At 37.5% G+C, this 19,693-nt stretch overlaps 1 protein-coding gene across 1 annotated transcript in view; it reads right to left on the bottom strand.

The window, feature by feature from the left end:
• LOC132194134 (leucine-rich repeat transmembrane neuronal protein 1-like) overlaps positions 1–19,160 on the bottom strand; it is a 97,015-nt gene extending 77,855 nt beyond the window's left edge. The window contains exons 1-2 of the mRNA XM_059615234.1: positions 18,963–19,160; positions 516–599 (exon numbers count right to left, since the gene is read on the bottom strand). The gene's annotated coding sequence lies outside the window, so the exon portion shown is untranslated. The remainder of the gene's footprint in view (positions 1–515; positions 600–18,962) is intronic.
• Positions 19,161–19,693: the final 533 nt, after the last annotated feature.

The raw sequence follows: 19,693 nt of genomic DNA on the forward strand, positions 1-19,693 counted from the left end.
CAATCTGATTAAAAATTTATATCATATATTATCGGAAATCAGTAACTGTATTAAATTAATAATCGTTCATTGATAAAATTAATTGAATGTTTTGTTCGAATCTTAACTTTCTTTATTACAATTAACTTTCTCAAACAAAGGCTGAACCCAACAAGAATAAATCATTTGTTGGACTGTTTTAATAGAGAACCATTATTAATTGAATTGACGATTTGAGGGCTTTAAATTATCTAAAACAAGATCTAAACTAACAATCTTGTATCAAATAAAACGTACACTTAAAATTTCTTAAATATTAAATAAAATAATGTATTGCTTCTCATTTAAACAATAAAAACTACCAAATTTAGAAGATATAAAAATATTTTGCAATTCTGGCAAATCCATTGTGTTGCTAATTTTCAATTTTTTAACAACCTCTTAGATACGATTGGCAATAAAATTTCATTCGCAGTTATTTTCTATTATTATTTTCTTGCTAAATTTAAAATGAATGTTTAACAATGGGCACTTACCGTTTCCAGTTGAAATTGGAGAAGCATTTTGCCTAAAGAAATGCGAATAATTCTCTCGGCGGGGGCTGTTGGAGACACTGGCACCTGGAACAGAGACGCAGTCGGACGTGATTTCAAAATAGCAGATTTGAGCCGAGAGAGAGAGAGAGAGAGACGGGCTGTCGGGCCTAATAAAGAAGCGGGTGTATCGTTGCAACAGCGTGTGCAGCACTTTGGGCGCAGTCCTTGATAATATCCCCTAATGAGAGTTCCTGCACACCAGTATATTTCGCTTATTGCGCCATTTGCAAACAAGGGCGGAAAGAGAAAAAGAACGCAAAGTGTTTACATAATGCGCGCCCTATGTAATGTAGCCAGTGAGAGCTGCTGCTGCTGCTATACTCGCTATGATATGGCACGCCGAGAAAAAGAAACGCACACGCTAATAAAAAGGGGGAGCGGGGAGAGAAAAATGCACACACGCACAGTTGGTATTATTATGTAAATTTGTTTTCTCCTCTCTCTGGAGTAATATTACACGACGTCACTTTTTGCCCTCTTTGTTATCATTTTGAAAAATTACACCGTCGTGCGCCGCTTCATCTCACAATGGCATTGCCAACGAGAGCAACGAAATATAAGTCTGCGCCTCGCCGACATGCGAAAAAGCAAGATCAGAAAACAAGTCGCGAAAAAACGTACATCGAGCCAAACAAATGAAAATAATCCTCCACTAGAGACTTTACAGGGAGAAACGCTTAAAAGCAAATTATCAAAATTAAAACCTATTTTCTATTTTAATTTTTTTTTATTTTTAATTAGGTCGCTTAAGATTTTTTACTAACTCTTTGTTGATTAAATAAGAAAAAAATAATAGATAAAGTAGTACAAACTAAGAAAATGTTTACTCATTTTTCATTATTCAAATTTGAAATACATAAAACAAACAATTTTATCTCTTATTTTTTTTTTGTCGCAAAAAATAAATAGTTATTCGCAGATGGATCACGGGTCAAGGGTCTCATTATGTAATTTTTGCCATCTATACACTAAAAATTGCACAAAATGGTTAATTGGATTTAATATAAATTAAAAATTCTTATGACAACTGCAATTCTTGCAAAAATTTCAGTCGAAATTAAACCCTTGCGCCCTTTCAAAAGTAAAAGATTCTACTGAGATTCACAAAGTTTTTAATTGAAGAGAAAATCATGTTTATACCAAAATTATCAAATTTGACTTACAAAACTGTAGCATCTCCCTTCAAGCAATCTCTTTACAACGGCGTGTATAATAAAGCCAGACGATCCATGTTATTGTAGAACATGTTTTCAAATACTGAATATTTGCAAGCACGGCCATTAATTTTTCCGCCCTTCGAGTTTTCTAGCTTTTTCTGCATAACATGCCACAAAAGGAGAAAAACCGTTGACTGACTGAGATGTTTTTCCAAGACTCTATAGAGTATTCAGCATTTATTTCTTTCTTTGCTCCGAGAGCAGTGGTAAAAAGTTTTGTGCGCCGTTATCGAAACAACGCTTGCTGTCATTTCTCCGTCTCGATTTTTGCGATCACTTTCAGCAGAATATAAAAGTTTGATCTCTCTCCGCCGCACAAACTTCGCCCGAGGGAGAAAGGTGCGTTTTCTTTGAGCCGGAAGGGTTTTTCAGCGTGCCGTGATCGGGAACGCGTATAAAATCGAGGAATGCACGGTCGGCGCCGAAAATCCCAGAAAATCGATCCCTCTCATCAATATTGTGCTCACGTCTTTAATTAAACTTGTAACTGGTGAACGCGGCGCGCACGCACACGGCAGAATATAACTCGGCGCGATGGATGGATGGCACGCAATACGCGATAAAATTCAGACGAGGTGGCACCAATTTAATTTTGACGCCGGCCATTGATGCGCGGCCTGATTGGCAGCCCTGAACAGCCCTTGACGCAATTAGTGGCGCACACAATTCCATTTGGATGGGGATTTCACGCGTCAAGAGCGAAAATTTTTCGCAAAGTTTTATAGCTCGTTCGTGTGCTGCCTTGATTTGCACACCTCCCTGGCTCGTTCAATCAATGGCCGTGTAATTGAAAATCTTGGCACGTGATTGGAAGTTCGGCCCAAAAGACTGCTGCTTCTATTGAAAACCGGAACAAAATATATAAAGGTTCCTTTGGCCTGAATCAGAATTGAGTATTTTTGGAGAGAACGAAAATTTGTTGCCTCCTTTGCTCGTTTGCGTTTTTCCACAAGATTATTGGAAATCCTGCTTTTGCTGCACGAGTTGCGATTTTATCTTGACAGCATGTTGGATTGGCAGGAAAAAAAACTGACAGCGGCAAGCTCCGGTATAATGCATTCGTGTGTGTCAAAGCAACCTGTGGCAAATCGACTCGCGTCACTCCCAACAGAACTAATTTGCTTATCCAGAAGCCCTTGTTTCTCTAGCGCATGAATAAAATTAGTAATGAAATGACAAAGGCGAATGGAATGATGAATGGATATGTCAACGTCCACTGGCAGATGCAAAATTTATTGCACATATATCAATTTTCCTTTTCTCTTCCAATATAGAGTTAATTACGATAAGTTATATTAAAACATTTTACATCAGGATATTAATTAAACTTTTCAAAATCAAGTAAAAGAAGAAAAAACAACGCAATTTAACCAGTGAATCAGAAATATTATAAAAATGAACAAATAAAAATAATTTTTCCCCATTTTAATTAATTTTTTTTTAAATTATTGTTAACATTTAGGGAAATGGTTGGGATGAATCCTTCCAAGGAGAAACAAAAATGAACAGTTTCTCGTGACCATTTTCTTCAGCCAATATATTTTAAATCTAAAAATCAACGTGTTTATTGTGAAGCGCGTGAAGCGGTCTTGGATAGAATAAGAACCACACTATTTTAATCACGATCCTTGATGCAACACATTGTGAATTCCTTCTCACTAGAATTTCAATCTTTAATTGATTTATACTCCAATTTTGTTATTATTTCAGCTAAGTTTCATCCCTGTTTCAATGCCAATTAATATCATCTTAATTAATAGAAAAATGATATATTTATATTCATAGTAAATATCACCACTTTCATTTAGTCTAAATTCACCAGTTTTAACACATTTAAATCAATTTTCAGAGAAATTTTTCTACTTTCTCTTTTGGCAAAATCATAATTTTAAACTGAAATTTAAATTAAATTATTGTGGTTGCTTCAAATGTGAAAAACCATCAAAAAAATTTCATGCACACTTTCACATTATAAAGACGCACTTTCTTTTACTCATCTTTCTGCTTCTTCTTGTTTATTAGATTTCCAACGTAAAGGATTTCATTTGACGGCACAGCTATAGCGTGTCAAATGCGCAAGAATCGAATTTGCCAGACTTTCCAAACTGAATTTCGTCTGCTCCTCTATCTGCAAAGTGGCGACAAACTGACGGCTGCGTGAGTGGCTTAGCTCTCCGGCTAAATATCAAAGATTCCGCTTAATATAAATTTCAGGAGCTGTGACTCGAGAAACGGAGCATCAAAGAGGCTGCGAGAGGGAAAACAGTCAGCTGAACTTGCTTCGAGTCGGGGCAAATTAGTGCGCGACGAGGCTCAGTTCTCCTAGGAGGAAGGAAGGGGTTGCATTATAAACAAAATTGTATTAATTAAGTTGCTGTGCGTCAAGGTGTGTGGCATTGTGCGAGCGAGTATGGGTGCTGTCACGACTTGTGTTCATAATTCAGGCGCGCACCCGCCCGCTCACCAACGCCAATGATGAAAGTTAGTAATTAGTTTATACAGCAGGCGGCTGAAATAATGTCACCGTAATCATGTTGTCATCCCCCTTTGTTTTTACGCAAGACCGGCACTCTGATGTTTGCTTACCATCCGAACCCATTTGCATTCATGATTAGCTCCCCAAGGACTATTGCTCTTGTTGGAGCATCCAATAAGGGACGTTTGTTCTCAATTGCCGCATGTTTTAAGTTGCATTCAAAGAGGAAAGCAAAAAGCGGCGTCCTTGAGGTCCTCATTACTGATTGTTTATTTTTCATGATTATGCACATCTAGTTTTTCTGGCGTAATGTAGGTTAACAATTATTTAAAAAAAATAAAGCATAATTTTTTTTCAACTTATCACATTGTTACTTCAAATCATCTTTCTAATCTGACTATGTATATATTTTTATTTGATAAAAAAATTAAAAAAAAAATGAAGTTTTTTTTCCATTCAAATAATATGCAGAAATAAAAACCTCCAAAAACTATACGCAGGAAAAATATTAAATAATGCTCAATTAAATGATGTCTTTTGTAATGCAATTTTCCATTACAAACCTGAAATTTAAAATTATATTTTGTATTAAATTTCTATCATTCTTGAATTAATTGAATAAAAAATTGTTTCTAATGAAATTCAACGCTACTATGACGCTAGAATATTTAATTTCCAGGAGACCGCAGGGGACTAAATTTGTTTTATCTTATGTAACTCATTAATTTTTTTATAAAAATGATCAGAATCAATAAATCGAATAAAGAGAAAGAGGTTAATGAACCAATTGACCTTTCATGTACAGGCACGGCAGGTCTGTCTGGCTTTTGTTTGCAATCCAAGAGTGTCGCCATTCCCTGTATCTCTGCTTCTTGGCACATTGTCGGCGCGAATAATTGCACATGCAACTGGCAACGCAGAGTGTGGAGCGGTATAATCATCATGGCTGCAATCATTAAGCCATTAGCCAAGCTCATCTTGCGCGAACGAATTGCAGGAGCGACGCGCTTGCATAACCAGCGCAAGCACACAGTTGTCGGCACCATTATTACAGTTTGCGTTTTACGCTTATTCCGATGGAAATGTTAAGTGTTCGCTTGTTTGAAGTGGTTGGTAATTTTTGCAATCGTGCATGCGCTGCAATCAACTTTTGCAAATTGACCACCATCCTTGTTAATGAACACTAGCTTCGACGTTGCCCGCAGTTATTAAACTTAAAAGCTTATTAGTTGAGATATACCAATGTATAAAAATTTTCATAGAAATTAAAAATTTTTTTAATTTGACATAGAGAATCTAAATTGGTTCAAAAATTTTTGAAGTTCATAAATCATAAGACAACTTTCACTCGGAGAAACTCATTTTAAGTCCTCATAATTTCCCAAATTAATCAAAGAATTATAAAGAATTAGAACCACGGATTTTTTTAGAGTTTACTCATACCCTTTAATAAGAGAGATCAAAGGTCAGTGATTGTAAATAAAAAAAGATGATGTTGAAACATTTCAATATTATGAGAGAAACCCTCAAAATCGTGGTGGCTCGATTCCTAGCAAAAACTTCTAGCAAAGGAGGAATTAATGGAAGCCATCAATGGATGCCTGATCAAAACCATCAATCAGACGTCTTAACTTCTGTCGTAAGCCCTCAAAATTACTTTTCACGCGCCTGACAGATGGCTGCGAGTGCTGGAAAGCAAACGACTGATAAGCGGCTCATTCTTTGTCGCAATACGGCTATCAATCTCGAATAACACATTAATTTCTCTCAAGCGCAGCCGAGAGGCGGCGTTTGCGCTTTTCTTGCAGGAAAACGTTCAAATTAATTACACGCGCGAGCTGAAACATAAAATAGCCGGCCGGGCCATAAAAAGCAAGGCGGAGCTCATCATTCCGAAACACCGAATCCGCCGCCGAGATGAAAAAGCGGCACCGAGAGTCTCTTTCAAGATGAACTTTGACGTTGTGCATGTTAGACGTGCGCTCCGAGTTCCAAGCCGCCTGCTTTCAGTCCTTTTTGCGATTCAAATTGATTAATGAACCCTGCCAGCTGCTCATTAGTGCGTGTGTTGAAACAAAATCCTCCCAACGCGCCCGCCTCGACTTCACTTACTTACTTAGCAGGCGCGACGGGTTAGCGAACGTTCATGCACTCCCTCGCTTCTTTATGAATTTCTTATTGTTTAGGTAAAGCGTGTCTTTTGACACTATTTTCCCCACCAGCCAATTAAGGATGAAGCCGCTTTTTTGCATGGCAACAGCAGAATGACTAAATTTCCTAAATTATTCTACTTTGGAAATTTTTTAGTCATTTTTGGACTGATCTCTTTTAATTTTTAGTTTATATTCTTTTATGTAATTCTTATAAGAAAATAAATTCAGAGTAATTTTGTATCGGTTTTTGTTATTTTTTAGTACACGCTTTAATCGAATTATGTGAATGTGTGAGAATGAGAAAGCTCTGAAAATTAGCTACCACTTAAATTCATTATATTTGTCATCGAAAATATAATTTTTGGCATTTCCACACTAATTTAAATTGAATTTTAATTGCAAAATGGTGTGTCTATTGAATACAAAAGTACATAATTTAAGGTCAATAGCTGAGTTAAGCTAGGAACAAAACAAGATTTAAAAAACTGATAATGTGCACATGCACATGATGTTACTTTGTTGATCTTCTGTAGGCCAGGATCGACTGAACTCTTTAAATTAACGATTCAATGTTTGCCTTTTACAATAAATACATGAAACGGGGTGCAACATTTGTTCCGCACATACAAGCTTATGGCAATTTTGTAAATTTAACCATTTCTTATTCCTCCAATGTCTCCGTCTCCATAGTGAAATTCGGTCATTGAAAGTGATTTAACTTGGCTCCTTTTGAAGAGTTGCCGTATTTTATTGCAGGCCTATTTCTATCCAAATTCAATACTACATTATTTGCAGGAATTCTTGGAAGCAATGAGATGAAAAAATGTTCAAGTTCTCTTTTTTAGATTTCAAGTTTCCATGAAAAATCTAAAAAGAATCCTCTCAAAGGTATTGAAAGAATTTTAATAAAAACACATTCGTGCACTCTTCAAAAGACCTTTTCCCAAAGTCCCATAACAGGCCCTATATTGGTTGCTGCAGCGAAATTGGAAATCACTACACGAATCCATACATATTAATGAGAGACGGCTCGCTCACTCTTCTCGTTGGAAAACTCTGATACATCATGATAATGAGAGTGGTGGCGGCAGTGGCTGCGAAAAAAAAAAGCCACTTTCCGTCGGCCGCGTACTTGCATAATAAAAACCAGCGCACCACTCTCTTGCAATTTCAATTACAAAATAATCGCTTCGCGGCGAATGAAGTGTTTAAAAAGCGCCCAGTGCTGATTTGCATAAAAAGTTAATGAACTTGTAGCTGCGGGGGAAAAGGAGGTAAAGTAGCGAAATCCTTCTCGGCGCTGCACAATTCGCTGTGTGTAATGGGCGTGTTCGCCCCTGCACAGAGGGCTGCTGCGTGTCGCGCAGCCAGGGTGGGCGAGCGAGAGGCATGAGATTTCACGCTCTTTCGCCTCGCCAACATCGGTACACCATTTTAGCACCTGCCTCCCCAAAACTTTTTGCTCTCACGTGCTGCTTTTTCCTCCACGCATTTGCCGTTTCATCGTCCGCCGGCGCCATAAAAAGAGCCCAGATACATTCTTGCACTCAGGCAGTGCCCAGTTCATTTGATGGTCTTTGATGCCCTCGGCCATTTCCACGGCATAATGTTTTCCTGATGGATTTTGCAAACTTACTTTGTCGTCGCACTCGCCATGCGAAAGTTAGTTTGAAATCTGGTATCACAACGAAAGTAGCTCTGTGTGTTACACTCGGTACCTTAAATGCGTGGAAATCAAAAGTTTATTGTGACATTGCCATAACTTTCATTTCTAAAACATAAAGCCTTTGACAGACTACACTGAAATGACCCAATAAAATAATATGCGGATGTAAAGAATAATTTTTTTTTTTTTCAATTTATATATCAGCTCGGCGCACGTAAAAACAATCAACATATTAATTATGATCCTGAGATTGCTAAAAAGGGATATTTTGAAATTTTACCAATAAAAATTAATTGGATGAATGTGTCTGAAAAAGCTTGAAAAAAATATTTCAGATTAGAACATTAATAATTTTTATATTATTAAATGACAAAATTTCACAATTTCAAAAAAAGGCCCACGCTTAAAAATTTTGCACTCGTGCTCACAACTAACAAATGTTTTTGCACATTCAGCAGTTCCGTATCCGTTATTCACTCAAAAATATCTGCAATTAAAATTGAAATTTTCAACGGCTGTTTTAATATGTCAAACAGCATTTCATAAAAAAATTCATTCTTCTCTCCGGCGTTGGTAATTAGGTTCAACCACATTAGACCCCTTTGTTGAGTCACCAATTTACAAATTATGGCTAATTACGCCCTGGTGCTGTCATTTAAAAGCTCTCTATTCAGCACAAGCTACAAATTACGGGCAATTTACGAGCGAAAATTTGCCAAAATTCCCATAAATTTGGCGCGTTTTGCTGCGCGGAGAAACGCTTTTAGCCTAATGCATCAGCACAAAATTTCTCTCTTTAGCCGAAAGCGCTTGAGCTCCATTGCCAGCGAGTATAAATTTTATGCGCGCACACCTATTGTTTTATGACCTTGGTAATAAATAAAATGGGGAAACTGTGTTGCGGCATAAAAACTGCTGCATTATCGCCTGTTATCGCGGCGGCGTCGTGGGCGCGTGCTTTCGATTCCAATTTATTTAAAATACGTTCCGGCACTTTTCTCCGTGGTTTGTGTTTTTCACTCTGCGAACCAGCTCTTCCTTGGTGGCGACACAAAAGCAGCCGCGCGCTTTTATTTGATATTGATTGCGACCCTGCTGCTGGTGGAGCTTTATTTTCAAAAGCTGTAGCTGCGGAGGCGCAAACACAACAGGCAAAAAAACCTATATCTTCGCCGCTTTCGAGTGCTCAGCTGTTTTTGTATGTGCGAGAGAGAGAAAGAGAGAGCCGAGCACTGCGAATGATAAAAAGTGATCAGTCATCAGCATGGCCGCCGCCTCCGTCCCTGGCGAACTCACCACCCAGGCTTTTACGCAAATACACGTTATATTTTTTATACATTGTAAAAAAAAAAACGCACAGAAAAGCAACCACTGAAAAATAATACAAGCGGCGCAGAACGCGATATTGATATTGAATGGCAACAAAACGCTTGGAAAAATCGCTCTGCCAACACTCCCCAGCGAGCGGGCACACGTGAATTTAAACAAAGCTTCTGGCCGATGGACGAGCTTACACTTGACATTTGCAAATAAAATTGGCCCCTTTGCGTGCCACCGGGCAATGGCTGCCGGACGAGCCAGTGAATAAATTTCCAACTGACGCACGGTTTGTTTGCATCAGACAAGATAATTAGGGTTGATAACTTCAAAGGTTGCAAATGGTCACCGCCGGTGTACATCAAAAATTTATAGTTTAGTGGCAGGAAATTTGTATGCTGCAGAGCAATGTTGGACGTCAACAGCAATTTAAAATACACACCCTCTGAGCACGCAAGTTTTTCGATCGCGTTTTGAGTATTATTGCGTTTCCTGTTATTTGGTATTTCTCGGAATGTGTTTTTATGTCGGATGATCATTGTATTTCCTTACTCATGTCATAGAGATTTTATAATACCAAAAATTTATACTTTTTACTATAATATTATACTTTATTTTTCAAAAGATTATTTCAAAACTATTCTTTTGACTAAACTTTAAATTTTATGATTATGTTGTAAATTTTTTATTTCTCTATTATTATTATTTATTTTAAATGTCTTTGAGGCCAAAATTTGAATACAATCAACGCTTATGATTGATTTCCTAATTATTTTATTTTTTATTTGGTCTATATTTAAAAAATCAATATACCCTCTCTTTAAAAAATAATGGTCTCCAGAAATTTAAATTTAATAATCCATCCAAAAACTTTGAGCCAAAGGAAAAAAGTGAATTGAAAATTAGGATTTAAATAAATAGACAATAATATATAAAATAATATGGTGGTAATAATTACAATTAATGTTTCAATGATTGTTTTGAATTCTGGACTTTGTTTTAACGGTTCATGAATACAAGTTTTTATTATTTTGCAATTGAATCTGGCAGTCAAAATTAGTGTAAAAATTTGGTGCTCAGAACCTTTCAAAGCTAACAGAGTAAATAATATACAAATACTAATTCTTCAAATTTTCAAGACTAGATTGAATTAATTTAATCAATTTAATATAAGTTTGGAGTTTGACAAATTTCAGCTGCGGTTTCCTTCTTATGGTGCTGGGGATCTGAAAAATGCCCTCCCCATCTAATTTTAGCGATGCGTGCTATCGGAACGCCTTAAGATTGAAATAAATCTAGTTTTTACCCCAAAGAATCCCAACGAATGGCATTCCGTGCGTAAGGGAAGACACAAGGAATTCCAAGAGGCGAGAAAGTAAATCAGTCTGGCATGCATGCATGCGAGCGGCGCAGCGTGGCTCATACATAAATATCACGAGAGCTTTCCCGTACAATACTTCCGAGCCTTGTGACAAAAGAGGGAGGCAAAAAAGCAAGCGAGGAACGGTGGTAAAAATAGAGAAACAACAGCTCTGGGAGTTGCAGAACACTTGGGTCCTGGATGCATAACTAACGCTTTCCTTTTTCTCTCAACTGCCTCTCAGTGAGCAGAAAAACAACTTTTTCAGCTTTTAACTCTCGCATTTTGTAATCAGGGTTGCGCCGCAAAGTTTTTCTGATGCGGAAACAAACGTCCCCTGCCGGAGGAGGAACACTTTTTTTGTTTTGGTCTCTCTGTTGAATAAATTTGCGAGATTATCCAGCGACATGACTGTTGTCTCGTTTTTTCTCCAACAAGAAATTTCACAACGACGGAAAAAGGCGGTTATTCTAAATTACGCTCTTTCTTTTTTTGCAACGCCGATTAAATAAACTCGAAAATTCGTTCTAAAAAGTTAAAAAGGCTGAGAGAGGCACCAGCCGCAGTGAAGAGAGAAACCGTTTCTGCTTGTTCATCGCAATGTCAATGCTCGCAGGGGGCTGTAAAACGTAATTAATGAGTGTGGCATCAAAATTATACCGGCTCCACATGGTGCCTGCGCGCTCACTTACTTAGCGAAAATAAGGCAAGGCAACAATAAACTTCTACGCAGGGTGGATTTTATGCACGAGCTCTTATTTCTCTCCACTCCCCTGCCCTTAACTCACTCTCTTTACTACCAACTCAACTTTGCCAATTTCTCTCTACGCATTGCTTGTACCAGAGGAATTTGCATCCATAATAATACAGCTGCCGTGTTTCCCTCTAAAAACAACTTTCACTTCTTAAAAATTATTGCTGCCTTTAATTTTTTCCATCAAGAGTTCAGTTACACTTCAGTGGGTAGTCAAATTTATGAAATTTAGCATATCATTATAAATCTTATAAGCTCAAGGAAGTGTTCATTTTTCACAAAGGAACTTGCTCGTCGAATTCTTGGAAATTTCCAGTGTGATTAAGGGTGATTACAATTGAATGGTGTCGCGACTGAAGCGTTTCAAGGAGAGCATAAATGTTCATCTGGATCAAAATTGAAGTTATTGCGAGGAGTGAAAGCGCCGTCTTTTTTATGCAGACTTCGTCATGCCTTATGTCTGCGCGAAGAAATGGAAAATCGATATTGACAGTCCAGTGAAATACGATACACCTGCAGCTCCCAAAACACAGGAGGCGAGAGTGTGAGTTATGAGAAAAGGCTTGCCTGCCTGCCTGCCTCGATCCAAACCTGAAATTTATTTTTGTTGTTGTTCTATACGAGCACCCACAGCAAATATCCGAGGATGAAACGAAACAATAGCGACCAAAGCAAATATGGGCCTACGTTCGGTGCGCCAAAAAGTGTTCCATATAACAGAACAGCAAAGCAAACTCCTCCTTGATTTAATTTACTTTCCTGCCGTGGGTGTTTTTACGATTATTAAACAAACGTCTTGAGAGGATATATAAAATTAAATATGATTAAATATTTTAACGTCTGCTTGGGAAGGCAGAAGCGGATCATTATAACTGGTTAAGTGCATAGAGGCGTTTGCCAGAACAAATATAGAGAAGGAATGCACTCTGTGAGAGCGCGTAAAATTAAATTAACTCTCGAATGCACCAAAGCATATAATCATGGAATGCTCCGGCAGATGTGTGCTCGTAATTGAATTAGACTTGCAGCTCTAGTGAATGAAATTCAATGAAAATGAGATGGACGCAAACGGGATGCCTGCCAAAGATAATCTCGCCACGCAGCGAGAATAATCCTCTCTCGCCTTAATTACAAAATTTATAGTAAATAAATAGCATAATATTATTAGTCCCTCATTGATGCTTGATAAATATTTATCAATATTTATTAATTATCAAAGAGATGTGTAAGTAAAGGATTCAATTTAAATTATGCATGAATCTCTAGTTTGAATTGATTTCCTTGTGCCATTTTGATTCTCACATATATTTCTGACTTTAATTTCAAATATCATGAATTTATTTTTATTTTATTTCAAAAAATTTAAAACATTTGACAAAAAAGCAAACAAAAATTGATTCAAAATATGATTATAATTATTTAATTTTTGGCTCATTTTCATCTAAGTCCACAAATAAATATAATATATTGCTGGAAAATAATCTCACTGCGTAGTTCACGGGAAACGTTGAACAATCTCAGCAGCTTTCAGAAGCCTCGCAAGTTGAAGGGAACACAAAATACGTTGTAATATAATAAATTTGCCTTGCTTGAATTTCACCAAAACCCCAGATGTGCGTTTAATTTCCTAATTAAAACGTCAAGCAAAAATTTAAGGCTTTTTTTTTTTTTTTCATTTTTCCACCCTTTTGGATTTATATTTTTGGCAGGGTGACTCGCAAAATGTGTGTTTCTTGGTGGGTTGGAACGCTGCTCGCAACCCCTCTCTGGGTGGAAATAAGTTCAAGCGAGAGGCATTCCGCATAGCTGGGGGTTGTTATTACTATTATCAGGCTCGTATATGAACCTGCAAAAAAGTGCTGACTGCGTAATAATGCAGCAGGGTGGTAGTGGTACACATTTAATATTGCACGCGTGCGTTGGGGAGGAAAACACATTGCAAGGCGAAATCCAGTTCCATATTGCGCGCGAGAGAGAGAGAGAGCGAGATTACTTTTAAATTTTTTTGCTGAATCGCACAAACACACGCAGGATTCCGCTTATCTCTTGCGGGGCTTCTTTCACTTCTTTAAGCACAATGCTGGGCTCTGTGTGTTGCACGCGTCGCGCGCGCTCTTATAACAATAAGAAGAAACCCTCGCGCAACGCGTCGTGCTTTGTTTACCAGCATGCTATTTTCGCACAATGAAATCTGGCTTGAGCAACTCCTGCGTACGTGACGAAAATATGCGTAGAAATTATAAACATTGCTCACAACTTTTAATATCAACTACGTTTTTATTGCTGGTAATGAAAATAATTGAAAAAAGAACATTATTTTAATAATTAAACTTCAGGTCAATTAAATTTATCCAAATTGTTAAATAAGATCAAAATTATAGCCTGATTGATATGATTGTATGGCAATAAAAATGCGAATTTTGTATTAATATAAATTTTGAATTAATTGTATATTCATCTGAATTGTCTGATCCTGCCTAGCTCCAGTATTTAGTGCTTATCGGCTGGAAAGCCAGGTGCCGCTGGAATTTATGAAATGTCCCCCCTTTTGGTGCAGGAATTCCAACAACTGGAGGAAACAGAACAAACCTCGCACAGGCAAGTTCGGCACCGAACATGAGTGACGATACAGAACACGTTTTGACGCGCTAACAAGTCAAAGCCTGACACGCTTGAACAACTACGCCATCTACGCCACTCACTTAACGAAATTTTTCTGTTGCCCCAACAATAAGCACCAAAATTTTAAACTGCTTTTACAGCATACAAAAAATAATAGCTTTTCGTCAATAACATTTTTTATGGGAATTAATATAGTTTCCAAAATCAACGATAATTTTGACAAATATTAAGAAATTCCATGGTGATTTTGACTTTAAAAAACATACAATTTTTGTATTTTGAAAAAAAAATACATATTTAAAAGTAATAAAAGAATATATGCAAAAATATCTACTTTCTCCATTTTCCATGAAATGTATTAGCTAAATTATAGGCAAATTGAATTATGTAAGCAGCTAACAGCGTATACACGATGAAGGATGTAGCGTGTTGATCTGATTTTGTAAGGATTGTCAAACTGCTATGATGGAATGCGAATAGTTTACAAAATTGGAGCCTTAAAATCCATCACGAAGGTTCATAATTCAACAACAAACAACTTAATTGTTTAAAGTTTCCTTAATTTTTATAGCCTGAATCAAACTAAAGAAAAAACAGTATTGCTTTTACTTAAATTTTATAAAAAAAAAAAATTAAATAATCCATCCTTATCAACTTTTTTTACTGTATATTTTTCTTTTTAAATTTTGCCTCTTTTACCTCTAATCTGCCTATAATAAAATAAAAACCCTTTGTAATGGTTAACAAGCGCTTCCTGCTATAAATTTTGATATCATTTTATTTATTTTCTTTTTGTCGTGAAGCAGTCAAAAAACTCCCTTTGTGTAACAAATCACCAATTAATTTTAAATTCCGAGGTGCTCTTTTATTTTTTATCAGTGCAATCGTCAATCTCTTGCCTGCTCACGTCCCGGCAGACCAACTCGGGCCCCAATAAAATCATTATTCATCGACCTGAAGGGTGGTTATTTACGCATGGCTTGGTGAAAGCAGCGCATGTGGATCGCAGGGCCGCCTGTACTTTTTCTCTCAGCTCGTTTTTTATATTGGGCCGCCAAACGCAGACTTTGAAACACACAGTCGTAAAATCAGAGCCCGGGAATGAATAAAAGGAAAAGCAAAAGAAATAGCCACGCGCGCGCGTTTCTTATGCTGCTGCAAAAATATTTTCCCATCATAAAATTTTACTGCCCTTAGCCTTTGATATCATTCTCGGCCATGCTTTTGTAAATTTTATGCGCGCGCTTTCTCTCATTCCTAATATTTATAAATTCGCCGCTCTTTTACTGCCGCTGAAAGGCAAAAGATCTCTCATGCCCTCTATTTATTTGTCCTCCGCAGAAATTCGTGCCACGCGCTCCGCTCTTTGAAGAATATGGCGTTTGGGGAAAATACACACGACCCAAAAGAACAGAGGAAAAAAAATTATCCAACCAAAGCCGAGTCTGAAAATGCATGTCAAAGAGCAAATAACACGTAAAAGTCGGCAAGTCGGCGCTCGTGTGAGATAATACGAGCGGTGTGCGGTAGAGAAGAAAAATATATATCTTTTGTTCCACAACAGATGAGATAGACAGCATAATTTCTTCATGTTGTGTTGCAGGAAAAAAACAGGAATTTTATCCAAAAGTACGATTCAAATTCTGAATGCTCAAAATTAAAAAAAAAAAATTACATCTCGCAGTCTGAAAAAAAAAGAATTTTTTGCATCAGTTTTTTTTGTAGCAAATTTCCAAATCAACAATGACGAGCATGAATTTTCTAACATATCCACCCCCGCTTCTCAAGGGCTAATTTCCTCATAAAAATATATTGATTTTTTGACTGTGCGAAGCAATTAGGCGGTTGTTTGCCGCGACCGATCTTGCACTGCCCTGTCAACTAGCAAGTCGCTTCCCAAAGGGTTTTGTGAGGCATTCTGCGCGCACGAGCATGCATAATCAAGTGGATCTGCCAATTCTAGACGCGCCTGATTGATGGCCTCAAGGCTCAATCAAATTGCACTTGGCCGAGCACACTCCCCAGGGTCACTAATGTGGTGCGCGTGGTTTACAAAACGCTGTTTGCCCTCCCAGCTGCGAGCTTCCTGAATCAATTTGATTTACACTCTGTGCATCTGAAAGTTTTAAAAATAATCAAAATAACAAATTTCTGTAATAAAAAAAATAAAAAAAAAAAAAAAAAAAATAAGAAAAAAAAATAACGCTTAGAACTTGAATTTCATTTTGAAGCCAATGAAAGCGGTGTGAAATAAATTATTTCAAATAATTCTTCAAATTTCCTCTCAAACTTCAAAGAAAATAATTTAAAGTTTAAAAATTTTAATTTTAATAAAATTAGGAAGAATAAAAATTAAAAAATAAATAGAAAAGCTGCAGTGCTTCAACGACAGTCCCGAGTGAAAAGAAAAAATCTTTTTGTGCACCACAGGGTCCATCTCCCCGAGATCTGCTAATTCACTTTTTCCCAGTTCGTGCTGTTGCATTGTCTGATTCCAGAGGCACAAGAGAGCCCTTTGTTACACACAGCTCTGGACAATGCGTTCCCCAGCATTCAGAGTTGCCTCTCTCACTCTCCATCTGTATTCACGTGGCCTGCTCTCTACATAACGTAAAGGAGAGTACATATAAAAACATTGTGATGCTTTTATCTTGTAGTGTTTATCTGCAGCCTACACAAGATCGCACTTCACACGGCCAAATTGAATGAGGCAGTCGACCAAGAGCCGCCATGTCGCCAAAAATTTGCACACAAAATCCACTTTTCGATTATATTCCGACGGAGAAAATAATAAATCAATTTTGCTTACCAAATAAAAAAGGAAAATAAAATTATAACGGTCTGGATTTGAAAAGCTTTCAACGAGCTGCCATAATCCGTGGCTGTCAATTCGATTAGCTCAATAGCACGATTTATATCAACGGAGCCTTTTGTATTGGCTCTGGTATTTGGTAAAAGGCCGATTAAATTTTCGGCGCGACCCAGTGTGGCGCAATTGTGAATGTACCTTTGTTTACCAGGTCTTTCAACACAGTTTGTTTGAGTTGCATCTGATCAATTTGGCAAACAAGCCGCCGGTTAAATTTCAGCCCTTGCTTGTTTTTGCATCCAGCGGCACAGTCTCGCACTCGGCTTAAATGATAATTAGTACGTTAGCTAGACAGAGGCCAAGAAAAGCAAGCAGCCACTTGCCGGCGAAAATGAAGTTAGCTGCTGTTGCGACTGGTGCGGTGAGGCTCGCTCGCTCGCTTTAACTCTCGGTCCAACTTTCGCCGCGCTTAAAAATGCATGAGCAAACTTGGCCAGCTTTTGTGTTGTTAATGCGAGTATTTATGTGCCGCGTGACGAGCAAAGGGGTGCCTCTGAATTATGACCGCACACTTGACACGGCGACGGACGACGGAGAAAGAGTGAGACCGGTTTGCTCTTTAAAATCGCATCATGTTTGCCTTGCCAAAGACGGATAAAGAGACTTTATTTGAGATGGTAATTGCTTTCGCTGGGTGTTTGCACAGGAAGTTATTTGACGATGAATAATTAAACCAACCGAAGGCAAACTGAAGATTATGGATTATCGCACACATTTGCATTCGATCCAGCGAAAATGTAAACACACTCAATGAAGGTGAGTGAATTATTACGTAATACATAATATGAACTTGACTCCATAAAATATTAAGGAGTCATCTTGAGGTGAAAGATAAATCTGATTGAATTAATCCTGAGAAAAAATGATAATAATTCCAAGAAATTTGAATTTTTTTCTTGTAAAATTCCTAAAGGCATAAAATTTGGTTTTACGTACGATTATTAGTATTATTTATTCTTCTCAGTGGACACACGAGATTTGAATTTTAAAAAAGAGAAGGAAGGGTTTACAATTAGCAGGTGTCTGCTAAAACGCTCAAAATCATAAGAGACTCGGCCGCCGCGGTAAAACCCACGCTATCAGAGAGAAAAAAGAACTATATATCACAAACGCTTCTTTCTTTTTGAATTTTTAATTTAAATAATGGGGTACTTTTAAAGATAGTCATTTAATACGACCATCAAAAGTTATTTTCAACAATTCAAACAGATTTAAGACATGATTAGCTTAATTATTGAATACATTTTAATTAGAGAGATATTCTAAATTAAAAAAAAAAATTTAAGCTGATTGGAAACAACATAAAATCAAATTGGTATTTTTTTTACTTAAAAAAATTTAAAATGCAAAAATTTCAATACTTATATTGAAATAAATAGTTGCAATAAATTTTTTAGAATTAATAGAAAAAAAATCTTATTCGTCATATAAAATTGTTAAAAAATCAATAATATATAAAGAATTGATAATATTTTTTAAACTTGCTACGTTTCTTGGTTTCTCTGAAAATAGTGTAGGAATCTGTAAATTGAAAACGCTGCTTGAGCTGCAGGGGAGAAGGATGCGCCCGGAAGCGTGACTCTTGAGATTGAAAATCGAGCAGTATATCGGAGAATATAGAAATAAAGCAGAGCGCCAGCCAGATATGGACAAAGCACACAGCGCTTGGGTGGCATAAATATTAATAAAAGCGCGACGGCGTTCATACATATGCAAATGGGGCGAGAATATCTGCAGGCCAGCAGCTCTTTTCCTTCACGCCGTCTGCATTGAGGACGAGCACAACAGAAATATGGGTCGCTTCTGCGGAATAACACGAATGCTTGAGAAGAGGCACCGGCCAGCGAAATACATAATCCCGGCTGGCAGACGTCCAGGCAAGCCACCCTTTTGTGTGTTTAATACAGGGGAGAAGGAAAGAAAAGAAAGAAGAAATTCATCAAAAAAACTTACCACTGGCTCGGTGGACGTGCGAAGTGGCGCAAAAATGTCTCGTCTCTCCTCGCTGAACTTTCGCGAGGTAATCCAGAAAAAGAGAGTCACTTCACGAGAAAACAACACACTGATTGCGAGAGTGGGCGAGAGTGAGCGAGGGTCGTCGGTTGCTAAGCACGTGCGGCGGCGGCCAAAGCAGGTGCACCCGGCAGGACTGCAGCACCAACACTGAAGAGCGGCGGAGGAGCGACGCCGGCGCCACTGCGCCGACGCTCGGCCTCGCAGGCGCCTCCTGATTTCTGAGCGTGAGCGGCGATTCCGGTCGCGCGCGCCCAGCTTAGCTGCTTCATTCCCAGAACCCGTGTCTTGCTTTGTCTCTTCTTCAAACTTTTGCAATTTTCCCAACTTCCTTTAATTTAGCTACCTTAAAGTTTATAAATAAAAATAATTTTTAATTTGATATTTCAATTAACGTGGGAGAGAAAAATTAATGATTTTGATAATATTTTGAAAGGCTTATTGTAATTTCTTTAACGTGCCAAATTTGAATTTTTATTTAGCAGAAGAATTTCACAGCCGAGGTTTTATTCATGGCGTTTGAATTGAAATTCAGCCTTTCCTTGATGGATTTTTGAGTGGTATTTTGTTTCCGTGAAAAAAGACCAGGATATTGTTTATTCTACTAAACAATAAAAAATCTAAAAGCCCAAGGAGGAAAAGCTAAATTTAAATCCACACTTCATTTTATG

Source organism: Neocloeon triangulifer, unplaced genomic scaffold (assembly GCF_031216515.1).
Source record: "Neocloeon triangulifer isolate White Clay Creek 2 clone unplaced genomic scaffold, ASM3121651v1 ptg000006l, whole genome shotgun sequence".
Classification (NCBI taxonomy): domain Eukaryota; kingdom Metazoa; phylum Arthropoda; class Insecta; order Ephemeroptera; family Baetidae; genus Neocloeon; species Neocloeon triangulifer.